This window comes from Thalassophryne amazonica, chromosome 4 (assembly GCF_902500255.1).
Source record: "Thalassophryne amazonica chromosome 4, fThaAma1.1, whole genome shotgun sequence".
NCBI classification, from domain to species: domain Eukaryota; kingdom Metazoa; phylum Chordata; class Actinopteri; order Batrachoidiformes; family Batrachoididae; genus Thalassophryne; species Thalassophryne amazonica.
This window is the reverse complement of record NC_047106.1, coordinates 74,813,045-74,827,712: the sequence shown is the minus strand read 5'-3', so window position 1 is coordinate 74,827,712 and position 14,668 is coordinate 74,813,045. Positions and strand designations below refer to the sequence as shown.

General features: G+C 43.8%; 1 long non-coding RNA gene across 1 annotated transcript; it reads left to right on the top strand.

Moving 5' to 3' along the window:
- The first annotated feature begins 525 nt into the window (after positions 1–525).
- LOC117509197 lies at positions 526–14,439 on the top strand. The gene is made up of 3 exons (XR_004560303.1): positions 526–644; positions 5,805–5,811; positions 14,428–14,439. It is a non-coding gene; the product is annotated as an uncharacterized LOC117509197 (long non-coding RNA).
- Positions 14,440–14,668: the final 229 nt, after the last annotated feature.

The window sequence follows — 14,668 nt, the reverse complement described above, 5'->3', positions numbered from 1 at the left end:
GGAATGAATGGAACAATGTAATGCCTGGTGTTTGGTATAGAATGGCATCAAGTGGGACAAAACGGTAACAAATAATGCCATGACTGTTTCACGCATGCACAAAGCGGTTCTGGCAATGCATGCCTTTGAGGGAGCAATGCAAATCCTGCATACAGTGTGCAAAGTGGTTGTGGCAATTCATGCCTTTGAAGGAGCAATGCAAATTTTGCATACAATGCGCGAAGTGGTTGTGGCAATGCTTGCCTTTGAGGGAGCAACGTGAATCCTGCCTACCATGCCATACATTGTGCATAAACAATGTGCCAATAATACACGAAGGGGGTATAAATCAGTCACACGACAGCCAGACACTGCATGCCAATATGCACCATTTTCAGTCACACATTGCGTGAAAAGTGCATTTGGGCTGGCTGCACGAATGAGCCAGACTGTCTGGAATGCACTCGGATAGTTGTTGGAGGTTTTCGAATGCGCTTCAGCTTTGCCCGAATGGGGATCAAATTTTCATTCGGTTGGCATTCTGGCATTGGTGTAATGTGTTCAACCTTTCTGCGTCTTGTCCAAACTCTGGCAGCAGCATTTTGAACCAAATGGCGACCCCTAATGCTTGACTGTGGTAAACCAGAGAATTGAACATTGCAGTGGTCAATTCTAGAATAAACAAATGCATGGATCAGAATCTCTGCACCAGCCAAAGACAGGATGGGCCGAATGTTTGCTATGTTTCGCAGGCAGAAGATAGCAGTCCTTGTGATATCTCTAATGTTAAAATCAAAGGACAGCATGGGATCAAAACTCACCCCAAGGTCCTCACTTTGCCTTTGTGATGTATGACACATGAGCCTAGGTTAAGCATTAGCTGGTCAAACATGTCGATGTCTCGCCGGACCAAAGACCATCATTTCAGTCATGTTCAAGTTTAAAAGTAAGAAATGGCTGGACATCCAGCTTTTTTATTGATGTAAGACAATTCTCTAAAGACTTTATGTGTATGAGGTTAACAACAGTTATTGGCATGTACAACTAGTGTAATTAGCGTAGCAAAGAAAAGTATTCCCATAACACTGCAGTATGTGCCTGAGGGGTGCTATATAAAGGGAGAAAAGCAGAGGTCTAAGACAGACCCTTGTGGAACCCTGAAATTCATGCAATCAAGGTTAAAGGTAGTGTTGTTGTTTAGGACACAATGAGAGACGCTTATTTAGCTCCTTTCTCTGCTCCTGACCAAGGCAGTATCTCTACATCTGGAGTTGGTCCCAGAGCTCCGCACTGTGACTGCCCAGTGCTCCTAGTGGTTCCATTGTATCTAACTGAAATTAAGATGTGTTAAATGCAGAGGACAAATTTTGTTGTCTGTAAGTACAATGACAATAAAGGCTCTATTACTATTACTTACTACAATGGCCTGCTGCATTTTGGCCAAAGGTGAAGTAAAATTTCAGCCCATGCTGCCTGAGGTTCTTGATGGCTTCCTTCAGTGTTGTCCTTCTTTCAGTCACTCAGTTCTGTGACCTTCCCACTCCACATAAATAAATAACGTGTTGTATTTACCAGAGGTGGCATGAAGTCACTGTCAAGTCATTCTCAAGTCTGAGAGTTCATTCTCAAGTTCCCAGCTATTGAGCTGGGGAGTACCACTGAGGTGCTACCTAGATTCACGGGATTTAATAGTATTTCATTAGGTGTGCTGATGAAACTCGTAATGTCTACTAAAATCACAGCTTGTTTATTTGATCCTATACCAACAAAATTGTTTAAGGATCTTTGGCCCATTCTTGGGCCGACTATGCTGGAAATTATTAACTTTTAACTAAACTCTGGATCTGTTCCAAATTGTTTTAAATCTGCAGTGGTTAAACCATTACTCAAGAAATCTAATCTTGATCCTGGTGTATTGAAAAATTATAGGCCAATATGAAATCTATCATTCTGCTGTAAAATTCTGGAAAAGGTGGTTTCACGGCAGCTTGTGGACTATCTTAGTGAGAATGATCTTTTTGAGCCACTCCAGTCTGCTTTTAGAAAACATCACTCCACAGAAACAGCACTTATTAAAGCAGTTAATGATCTTCTGTGAGCAATGGACTCAGATACTACTACAGTATTGGTGTTGCTGGATCTCAGTGCTGCATTTGACACCGTTGATCATCATATTCTACTTGACAGGCCAGAAAACTGTTTCGAGTTTACTGGAACTGCTCTTGCGTGGTTGACGTCTTATATGTCTGGTCATTCCCACTATGTTTTGTGCAATGACACTACCTCTGATTTTAGGGGCATGAAGTTCGGGGTTCCGCAGGGATCCGTTTTGGGTCCCCTGCTTTTTTCTCTGTATATGGCACCCCTTGGAAACATTTTGCGGCATTTTGGGGTTGCTTTTCATTGCTATGCTGATGACACTCAGTTGTATATGCCGATAGCTGCTGGAAACCCTGTCCACATAAAATCTTTACAGGACTGTCTCGCAGTAGTGAGAAGTTGGATGTCTAGCAACTTTCTACTTTTGAACTCTGATAAGACTGAAATGATGGTTCTTGGTCCAGCAAGACATCGGCATCAATTTGATCAGCTAGCGCTTAGCCTAGGTTCATGTGTTATACATCATACTGACAAAGTGAGGAACCTTTGGGTAATTTTTGATCCTAGGTTGTCCTTTATCTCCACATTAGGGACATTACGAGGACTACTTTCTTCCATCTAAGAAATATAGCAAAGATTCATCCCATCTTGTCTATGGCTGATGCTGAGACTCTGATTCATGCTTTTGTTTCTTCTAGATTGTGTTGGGAAAGTGTAGGAACACGGACCCACAACAGGGGGCACAAATGAACGGACAATGGAGAAAGTCAAATCACAAAGTTTTACTGTTGTGAATTCACACAACAAACACAACAGATTACAAATACAGCAGTAACCGAATTCCAATGGTGTCATGTGGGCAGGCTCGACGATAGGAGACGTCTGTCCGAGTCGAACCGGAACCACCCGATTTCCTCTGCCACCGAACCCCGGGGATACTGGAGCCGCCAAGTCCCGAACCCCAGGTGGCCACTGCCTCCGCTCGTCGGATCCGGTACTGCTGGCAAGGAACAGAAACAGTCAGGTGTGGGTGCGGCTGCACCCAGCAACACACCGGGTGGAAACACCACCTCCACCTCTTGTCAGGAAAATATTGGTAAGTGCAGGAGTGTGAGTACTTATCCAAGAAGTCCAATACAGTCTCCCGCTGTACTACTCACTGTCTGCTATCCAACACACAAGCAACAAAGTATTATCGTCAAGAATACAATTGGCTGAGTACGTTACCTCCTTAGTAGAGCGATATCTCGGCAATGAGGTGGAGATGCCGTCCTGCTGATATACCTCCCTGTTGATTGATATCAGCTGTCTCAGGTGATGGGTGACAGCTGTCACCCTGGCTGCTCCTGTGAGGCGGCAGCGCCCTCCGGTGCCTGGAGCCCGCACTCCAGGCAGGGCGCCCTCTGGTGGTGGTGGGCCAGCAGTACCTCCTCTTCAGCGGCCCACACAACAGATTGGACTACTGTAATGCTTTGTTTTGTGGTTTACCACAGTCCAGCATCAGGGGTCTTCAACTGGTTCAAAATGCTGCTGCCAGACTTCTGACACGAAGCAGAAGGTTTGACCATATTACGCCGGTTCTGGCATCCCTTCACTGGCTTCCGGTCTCTTTGAGATCGGATTTTAAAGTATTACTATTGGCCTATAAAATTGTTCATGGACAGGCACCCCCCTATCTGGCCGGCCTGGTTGAGTCCTATGTGCCGGCTTGGGCTCTGCGTTCACAGGGTGCAGGACTATTGTGTGTCCCGAGGGTGAAGAAAAAGTCAGCGGCTTTCTATCACCACGCCCCAGCACTGTGGAATGATCTGCCTGCACAGAAACTACAGTCGGACTCTGTGGAGAATTTTAAAGCCAGGCTGAAGACACACTTGTTCTCTCTGCTTTGTCATTAGTATTTTATATGATTGTGTGTCTTTTTTTATTCCTTTTATTTGTTTTACTTCTTTAACTTATTTATGTTTAATTTTTTTTTATTGTGTTTTAATCTTACTTCATTTTATTCTGCTTTTAAATTATGTTTGTGAAGCACCTTGAGGTGATTCATCATGATTTGGCGCTATATACTGTACTATACTATAATCAGAGACCCCTCCCATCCTGGACACTATTTGTTTGAATTATTACCATCAGGCAGATGATACAGGGCACTTAAGGCCAGAACAAACAGACTTAAAAATAGCTTTGTGGGAAGAGCTATTTGTGCACTGAATGCTGTTGGACATGCCTTTTTATGATTGTAATTGAGTGTTTTAACTAGGTTTTATGTAGAATTTTTAGGGTTATTTATTATTCTATTTATTTATTTTAAATGTGCTTTTAAGAGATTGTTTTTAATTTCATTGTCATGCACAGTATTTTTTTTTTTCTGGTGTCATGTACAATGATAATAATAAATTCATTCTATTCAATATAAAATTATAAATTATTATTAAGTCAGGTCTCAAGTCAACTTGCAAACAATTGGTGGTCATTATGACTTGAGACTTGACTTGGGACTTGCTGATTCTTGAGAGTGACTTGATGATGACTTTGTTACACCTCTGTTATTTATATAGTCTACTTATGATAATCTAGCTATGCAATTTGGTTGTTACATGTAATTTATGGTCACATTTTGTTATGGTTTGCTTTTCCCCATTTAAACAGTTGGGTTTGATTTAATTTTTTTTTTTAAATAATGTCACTTTGTCCAATTACTTATGGTCTCTGAAAATGAAGGAACTGTGCATATAAGTGGTTGTAATTTCTCAATGGTTAATTACATATTTTTGTTAAATCCTGAAGGTCAGTGCTGAAAGTATACATTTCACATCTTGATTATTTACTGTCAATTCCATTGTGGTGGTATTAAGAGGCAAATTTACAAATACTACTGGTGTCCAAATACTTATGCATCTGACTATATGTGATAACAATGGAAAATATTCATTGATGTATCATATGAGACTAAAAAGACCTTTAAATTTGTGCAAAGTAGTGTTTTCACCTTTCCAGCTGAATAACTGAGAACAAGTAGTCAGCTTTACAACTGAGTGCGTGTGGATGTGTGTTGCACTTTTTTCCATGTTAATCTCTTCACACCTCGACATCATGCGGGGGAGTTATGCTATGTGTGAAGCAAAAATGGTGGGAGCGCACACATACACAGACTCATTTGAAACCACAGCCACCAGTTCAGGAAAATCACCCAGTTTTCATTTGAAACACGTTAAAGACATTTCACATGCAGACAGATGCTTGTATCCATTCACTCTTGTATTTTCTGCTTGGCTTTAAGTGCATTTCACATAACATTACATGCCAAGGAAGTAAAGAAGGAGATGAAATGGCGAGATGGAACACAGTCAGAAGAGATGAGGAATTCTTTTTCCACCACATCTCCTTTAACATTGTCTTTACATCTTTTCAATTGTTTTTGTTCCCCTCTCTTCATGCTCCTGTTCCTTGAAGCTTAATATTTTTAATGATCAGAAACCAGAATGGGTCACAAACGTGTTTCTTCTGGGTCTCCACACACAAGAGCAGTGATACTTTTTAATGAGACTGGGACCCAGGGCAAAAAAATGAATCTGTCATTTGGATCTTACGCTCAGGAAGACTACCAGATGTACCATTAGTTATCTTGCTCTTATTCACAGCTCTGATATGTAATTGTATTTCTTTCATTTTGTCAGTCTCATGTTCCCCCGTCCTGTTATTTCAGTTGCTTTTGCTTTTATAAGATATACTGTGAGCCAAATGTGACTTTTCTCTCTGCAATGCTCACTTTCAGAAAGCAGATGTCCCACATGGTGCACGTGGGTGTACTGTTAGTTGGAATACATCATGACTCAGCTGAAAAACATTTATCTGCAATGTAGATGAATTAGAGGATAAATGATTTTTTTTTCATCTGACAGCAAAAAAAAATGATGTTAGGGCCCCTTCACACATAGTACGAATAAGTACAAATAAGGGTGAATCATGGCAGAACAGTTCATATGAACGAACCATGAAAACATCGAGCCGACGGGCAAACATGAAGGAACCCGCTGCAATGGTGTCGTGCACGCGACGGTGTCCTGCGAGCAGGACCACAGTGCGAGCAGCTGGGACATGGACATCGCGCCCCTGGTGTGGAGAACAATAAAATAAAAAAACAGCTGTATAATTAGTGAATGTCACTGGGTTGATATGAATAAATACATGCAATACAGAACCCTGCAGGTAAATAACCCTGGTTAAATAAAAAATAAATGCCACTCACGGGATTTGAACCTACAATTTACAAAAGCTGTGATCACCAGATGCAAACTTTACCACTGCACTACAATCACTGTCTTATAACAGGAGCGCGGAATGGCTAAAATCAACATGCAGATAAACATATAAAAAAAAAGAAAAAAGCGCTGTGATAACTGACCAAACGGCGTTTGTTATGGTATATTTCTGCTGATACATGACTGAAAGTCATGTATTTTTTGCATTGTTGGTTTATCATATAGTATTGCGTCACTCACAGGATGCGTATCAGGCCGGGCCCGCACGCATGTCCGGCCTGACACGTGTGTCCTGTCAGACAGATGTGATATTCAGATTGCCTGCTGCATTTCCACTTGAACTGATGGTCCGTTTCTCCAGCCCATCACAAAAGCAATATATGTTTTTATGTATTTCCACGTGAGGACAACAAGCTTACACACTCGCGTGTCTGTCACGCTTTGTGGGAGGAGTGGACCAGCCCCTCGGTGGATTTTTATTGTCAGGAAAATGGCTGAGCACCTGCTGCTTTGCTGCATCAAAATTTTTTCAGAAACTGTGAGAGACAGCCAGCTGGAAACCATTCGGAAAATTCAGATGGCTTTCGGTGAAGATCTTATGGGCATCACACAGATTAAGGAGCATTACAACCGTAACTTCCGGGGGCGCAGCCTGCTGCTGACCCTGCGCTCACTGTTTGTTTCACTGTTTGTCTGTTAGCGTTATTAAATTTGTTTTAATGTATTTTTTTTAAGCAGTTCATTGGTTTAATGTGGATGTGACCTGTCAGAACTTCACTGCACTTTGCACTTTGGACCTTATCGTCGCAATGAAAATCGCACTGCTGTGGATCATTTTCTGCCTATCAGCGTTTGCGCACGGGAGCTGCCTCACAAGCCGGCAAAGCTTCCTTACCTACACCAGAGAGCATCTTTTGTCACTTCGCTCACCTGGTGGGGTTCCTTCAGTTTGTCTACCTGCGGACTGTCAGGAAATCTGATGGCCTCTTAAATGTCTGGGGAAGAGGAAAAAGCGTGGCTCCAGGGGAGGCGTGAGGCACCGACTCTGGAGACGCCACAGCAGATTCCCGCTGCCTGCCATCACTCTGTCTAACGTCCGCTCGGTAAGCAATAAACTCGATGAACTTGTGCTGAGAGCCGAGCATGACAGTGAATTTAGACAGAGCAATCTTGTGTGTTTGACGGAAACATGGCTTAAAGATCATCACGATACACCGAGCCTGTCAGGGTACACTGCTGTCAGAGCGGACAGGGACGCGCACACTGCGCACAAATCCATCGGAGGGGGTCTGTGTTTGTTTGTGGATAACAGCTGGGCCACTCAATACAGCATACGAGAGCAAGTATGCACATCTGACTATGAGATACTGACTGTATCTTTTAGACCCTTTTATCTTCCGCGGGAGTTCGGACAGATCACTGTCATTCTCGATTACGCGCCTGGTCCAGATGACGACGCAGCAGGAGAGAGAATAGCAGAGAGCTATAATAATGCACTCACCCACTCTGCTGACCAGCCCGTTTTCATTCTGGGTGACTTTAACTCATGCAGTCTGTCTGACCACCTGCCCACTCTACAGCAATATGTAGACTGTCCTACACGTCTGCATCGGACGCTTGACCGTTGCTATGGCAACATCCCAGAGGCTTATAAAGTGGTATGCAGACCACCTCTTGGAAAATCTGACCACAATGTGATTCATCTTTTGCCAAAATACAAAGCTGTGGTCAAAAGATTTAAAACAGTTAATAAGCAGGTACAGGTGTGGTCCAAGGAAAGCAAAGAGCAACTCAGAGACTGTTTTGATGAAACAAACTGGGACATTTTCTTTGAATCCTGTCTGGATGGAGATGAACTCACTGACACCATCACATCTTATATTAAGTTCTGTGAGGATAATGTGTCAGAGACTAAAACTGTGAAAATATTCCCAAATAACAAACCCTGGGTGTCCAAACAATTGAAAATCTGTCTTAATGAAAAGAAGGCAGCCTTCTGCTCTGGTAATGTGCAATTAATGCAGGAAAAAAGGAGACAGCTGAGAGGGAATATATTTAAGGCAAAAATTGAGTACAAGAATGAAGTAGAAAGTAAATGTTTCAGTGGCAATATAAAACAAGCCTGGGAAGGTCTAAATACACTGATGGGCAAATCCAGTAAGAAATGTGATGCTCTTACAACCATTAATCAATGTTTTGTTGATGAGTTAAACTGTTTCTTCTGTAGATTTGATAAAGTGGATGATAAACAGGAATGTGATGAGATCTGTAAAAATCTTCCTGCAGGAGCCCCCACAGCCATCACTGAGGATGACGTGGCTAAAAGTCTTTCTAAACTGAAGCCAAACAAGGCCACTGGCCCAGATGGCCTGAAAGCCCGTCTGCTCAAAGACTGTGCTCCTCAATTAAAAGGAGTCTTTTCCAGATTGTTTAATTCCCTTCTTGTCACAGGAGTGCCCAAATCTTGGAAATTCTCCATAATAAGGCCTATACCAAAAAAGCCAGGGGCAAGCAAACTTGAAGATTTTCGGCCCATTGCCATAACCTCCATATTATGTAAAACTATGGAGAGAGTTTTAGTTGACGTCCTGACCACCACAGTGGTCAGTGAACTAGACCCTCTGCAGTTTGCCTATAAGAGGGACAGAGGAACTGATGATGCCGGATTGATCTTGCTGGACATGATCTCAAAGCAGCTTTCACTTGCTAAAGCATACGCTCAGGTTTTGTTTGTAGACTTCAGTGCAGCTTTTAATTCTATGAAATTACATATTCTTCTGAAAAGGCTGGCTGATTTAAATGTTGAAAAGGGCCTGATGATCTGGATCAGAGACTTTCTGTCTTGTTGCCCTCAAAGAGTTTGTGCTAACAACATTCTCTCAGGAGAGCTCATCATAAGCACTGGCTGCCCACAGGGTAGCGTTCTTTCACCTCTGCTCTTCTCTCTTTTTACAAACGAATTTGCAGTTAATGATGGTTGTAAACTTTAAACTGATTAAATACGCGGATGACATGGCCCTAGTCGGCCTGCTACAAAAGTGTGACTCCTCTGGCGAAGCCTCCTATCTTGCTCACACTAAGGCTCTTGAAGCTTGGTGTCTCGACAGCCAGCTGGAAATCAATGTGTCTAAGACAAAGGAGCTTGTTTTTCACACAAAGCAAGAACTGACCGTGCAGCCAGTTTTACTCGATGGCCAGCTTGTTGAAACGGTTGAAACTTTTAAATATCTTGGTACAGTTCTTGATAGTCACTTGAGCTTCTTTGAAAACACTGATTTTATCTTTAAGAAATGTTCACAGCGACTCAGTCTAGCAGCTCCGTGGTGAATTCCTCCACTCCTGTTTTCATGACAAAATCTCCTTTAACAGTGGAATGTACCGGAAAAGTGCTGATGTCCACCTTTTCTGCCATTTTTCTGGTAGTCAGATGACATCCCGGATCAACACAGCATTCAGTTTGGAAATGATCTGGTCATTTCAGCCTGCGCCCTCCGCCATTGTGCGCCGTCTTTAAACCAGCTGTAACACTCCTTAATCTGTGTGATGCCCATAAAATTGTCCCTGAAAGCCATCTGAATTTTCCGAATGGTGTCCACCTGGCTGTCTCTCACAGTTTCTGGAAAAATTTGATGCAGCGCTGCTCCAGCCATTCAGACATTTTCCTCACAATGAAAATCCGACGAGGGGGGAGGACCAGTGCTCACTCAAAGCCTGCTCACAGGCGAATGACGCAACCACCAGGTGTGAAAAAACTCACACGTGTGCACGAAGGCTCAAGCTTGGCTGATGCAATAACACGTGATTCAAATCCATATGGTTTTGGCAAAAAATAATGTCGGATACTTTTTTAACAGACCTCGTATGTGTTCTGCAGCTGTGATGTCCAGGACCAGAGATGTCTCAACAGAGGCTGGCAGTCAGCCACACTCCCGTCCATTCAGCACACATACCAAGGTGTCACTCTGTGATCAGATGAGAGGCGCCTCGCCTGTGGGGGGGCACACGAACCACACACATGCCATGTGTTGGGGGTAGCGATGGGGAGCACGCGAAACACATGCACATGTGTTGTGGGGTGAGCTGACACTCTGGCACTTCTAAGTGCCAAGCGAATGGTAGATGTTCATGTGTATCATCTGGAATTCGGCTGGCACCTGCCGCGAAAGGGATCAAAAGAGCTTTCACAGGGCACACTCTGTCTTTCATCTGCTGGTGCACGCAAATAGTTGTATCAACAGGTGTACGGGGCATTGGAGACAGCTACGATTTTACACGTATTGCATACAGTTCCTGCTTCATGCGCAATTCATGCGCAATTTGACCACATTCGTACTATGTGTGAAGGGGCCCTTAATGAAGTCCACGGCCAATTCAGTGACTTGGAAATATCCATGTATCCATCCCCTTACTTGTCTAAAGAATATTGGTTGTAAAATTATTAGTTTCAACAATATTCAGGGTTGGAGGTTAGCCAGCATATGGGCAAAAACCTGTCTAAAAAACAGTTTTAGGCTGTTCAACCTAACACTGGCAAAAACCTACAAATTGTTTGACAAAAAACAATGAAGTCCTGCTATATAACCTTACATTTACATATTATGTTGTCCCTGTGTAATCCTTATTTGATGTACTACATGTTATGGTTAGAGGTTTGGATGGAACCGAACTGTTGCAGGCAATGGACTCAAACACAGGGAGCTGAACACAGAACAGAGTACAAAAGAAAATACACTCAACAAAAATATAAATGCAACACTTTTGGTTTTGCTCCCATTTTGTATGAGATGAACTCAAAGATCTAAAACTTTTTCCACATACACAATATCACCATTTCCCTCAAATATTGTTCACAAACCAGTCTAAATCTGTGATAGTGAGCACTTCTCCTTTGCTGAGATAATCCATCCCACCTCACAGGTGTGCCATATCAAGATGCTGATTAGACACCATGATTAGTGCACAGGTGTGCCTTAGACTGCCCACAATAAAAGGCCACTCTGAAAGGTGCAGTTTTATCACACAGCACAATGCCACAGATGTCGCAAGATTTGAGGGAGCGTGCAATTGACATGCTGACAGCAGGAATGTCAACCAGAGCTGTTGCTCGTGTATTGAATGTTCATTTCTCTACCATAAGCCGTCTCCAAAGGCGTTTCAGAGAATTTGGCAGTACATCCAACCAGCCTCACAACCGCAGACCACGTGTAACCACACCAGCCCAGGACCTCCACATCCAGCATGTTCACCTCCAAGATCGTCTGAGACCAGCCACTCGGACAGCTGCTGAAACAATCGGTTTGCATAACCAAAGAATTTCTGCACAAATTGTCAGAAACCGTCTCAGGGAAGCTCATCTGCTTGCTCGTCGTCCTCATCGGGGTCTCGACCTGACTCCAGTTCGTCGTCGTAACCGACTTGAGTGGGCAAATGCTCACATTCGCTGGCGTTTGGCACGTTGGAGAGGTGTTCTCTTCACGGATGATGCGAAGGAGATGTGTTGCACTGCATGAGGCAAATGGTGGTCACACCAGATACTGACTGGTATCCCCCCCCAATAAAACAAAACTGCACCTTTCAGAGTGGCCTTTTATTGTGGGCAGTCTAAGGCACACCTGTGCACTAATCATGGTGTCTAATCAGCATCTTGATATGGCACACCTGTGAGGTGGGATGGATTATCTCAGCAAAGGAGAAGTGCTCACTATCACAGATTTAGACTGGTTTGTGAACAATATTTGAGGGAAATGGTGATATTGTGTATGTGGAAAAGGTTTTAGATCTTTGAGTTCATCTCATACAAAATGGGAGCAAAACCAAAAGTGTTGCGTTTATATTTTTGTTGAGTATATATTTATTTATAATAAATAAATCAAAGGTGCTGCGCTGGGGTGCCTGCAGTGTGGAGAGATGGTCCGCCTCCTGGTGGTGAACTGAGGGAGCTGCAGGATCCCGAGCCAGTCTTGAAGGATAATATCAAAAAAGGTTTCAAGGTTCAGGACCAGGTGGAACGCTTGCCTCCATGACCAGGAACTATGGGGAATAAAGACACACAGGGTGAGTGAATGCACTTGTAACAGTGGGGCCTCAAAGCAGTCACAGTTCATAAAAGGCTTAACACAGGTTGTTTCAGAAATCAGGAAATAAAGTTCTCTTCTTAAGAAATTAAGTTCACAGTTCAGGAATTGTGCATATTTCATAAGTTGTATCCAAAGGCCAGAGATCAAGTGCTGTGTGTTGTAACGCAGTTCCAATTAAGCAGGACTTGATACAGCTGGGCTCTCAATTGTTTGATATCAGAATTCACGCGGTTCTTAGGAAGAGTTCTTGAAAGAGTTCTTGGAACAGTTTTTTTTTAATCATCGCACAGTCACAAACAGGAATGAGTGAGAACTGGATCTCACAAAGATGAGGAGGAACTTAACTGGTATGTAGTTGAGATGCACTCTGCGCCAAGAACCAAGGAGTTCCAAAGTGACGATGCTGTGCATGTAGTCAGAGCGAGGATCCAGGTCCACTTGGAAGCTGTACTGAAATCGTTTAGAAAAGACATCATCAGGAAAAGACAGTTCACTCTAATACGGGAATTAGAGGGGAGGCCAGGTTACCTGAGCTTAAGCTACAGGACGCTTCGCCATCTTAAGCGCACAGCTGGAAGAGGCAGTCAAGGTCACAGGTCGGCATTCAGGTTTGATCCTCTTGAAGACGTTCTGGATTATCAAAGGTGGCTCTGGAAGCTGACAAGGCAAAACGAGGCAAGCAAGGCAAACAGACAAGTATCTGGCCATTCATGAACAGAAAGTCAGGGTTTAAATAGTCCATCAATAATCAGTCACTCATCTGATTCAGGTGTGAAACAAAACTGAGGGCGCCATTTGGTGGAGAACCCAACACATGACATTGGTAAAACAAAGAATCGAAACTAGGATCAGAGGGTAATCCTGACATTAACCCCCTCAACAGAGGCCCCCGACACATTCCGCCAGTAGAAGTCCTTTAAGAGTGAAGGGTCCAGGATCAAGTTCCTCTTCACCCAGGAGCACTTCTCAGGTCCATAACCCTCCCAGTCCACCACATATTGGTAGCCCCAACCCCTGCACTGGACATTCAGAATCCTCGTGACAGACCAGCTGGGATGGCCATCAGTGATCCAGGCAGGAGGAAGAGCAGGTCTGGGAGGACAGAGTTCACTGGAATAGACAGGCTTGAGTCATGACACATGAAAGACTGGGTGAATCCGTATGGATGGAAGCAGGTGAGGCCACAAGGCAGTGGGATTTACTACCTTGTCAATAACAAATGGACCAATATACCTGGGTGACAGCTTAGGAGATAACCACACCTCCTGCCTGGGTAGGTAATCAGGGGCCAAGGTTCTCCTCCGGTCTGCATGGTGCCCAGTCCGATCTTGTGTCTCTTTGAGTGCTGACTGAGCTCGTTTCCACATTTGGTGGCATCATTGCAGGTGGTCTTGAATTGAAGGGACCGAAAGTTCCTCTTCTTGCTCTGGGAAGAGCGGGGCTGGTAACCAACTGACGCCTCTTGGACCATTTTTTTTGGAGCCCCATAACAGTTTACTATGAAACAATGGAGCCTGGATCTTCTAGTGTTGTGTAGGTTGTGGGCAAGAACATATGGGACAGAGCATCTGGCTTTTTCTTTCTTTTGCCTGGACGGAAGGTAATAGTGAATTTGAACCAGGTGAAAAAACAATGCCCACATGGCCTGTCAGGGATTTAAGCGCTTTGCTGTTCTGATGTATTCCAAGTTCTTATGGTCAATCCACACAATAAACGGGACTGCAGCTCCCTCCAGCCAATGTCTCCACACTGTCAGGGCTTCTTTAACAGCTAACAACTCCCAATTGCCTACATCGTAGTTCTTCTCAGCTGGCATTAAGCACCATGAGAAGAAGGCACAGTGATGCATATGACTGTCCTCCACAGCTCTCTGGGACAACACTGTGCCTACTCCTAACTCCGAGGCATCAACTTCAACAAAAAAATTGTTTGTCAGGGTCAAGTTAAGTCAGAATTGGTGCTGTGGAGAATCAATGTTTAAGTCTGCATGGTGAGCTGCCGGTGTCCAGTGAAATGAGACTTTTGGGGATGTTAAAGCGGTGAGTGGAGCTGCAACTTGGCTATGCCCGTGGATGAACCGTCTATAGAAGTCGGCAAACCCCAAGAATTGCTGTAGCTGTTTGCAGGTTGAAGGCACAGGCCACTCAGTGAAAGCAGTTTACCTTGCCCGGGTCTGGTTCAATGCGATTATGCGAAATGCTAAACCCAAGGAAGGACACGGTCTCCCGATTAAATTCACATTTTTTCGGC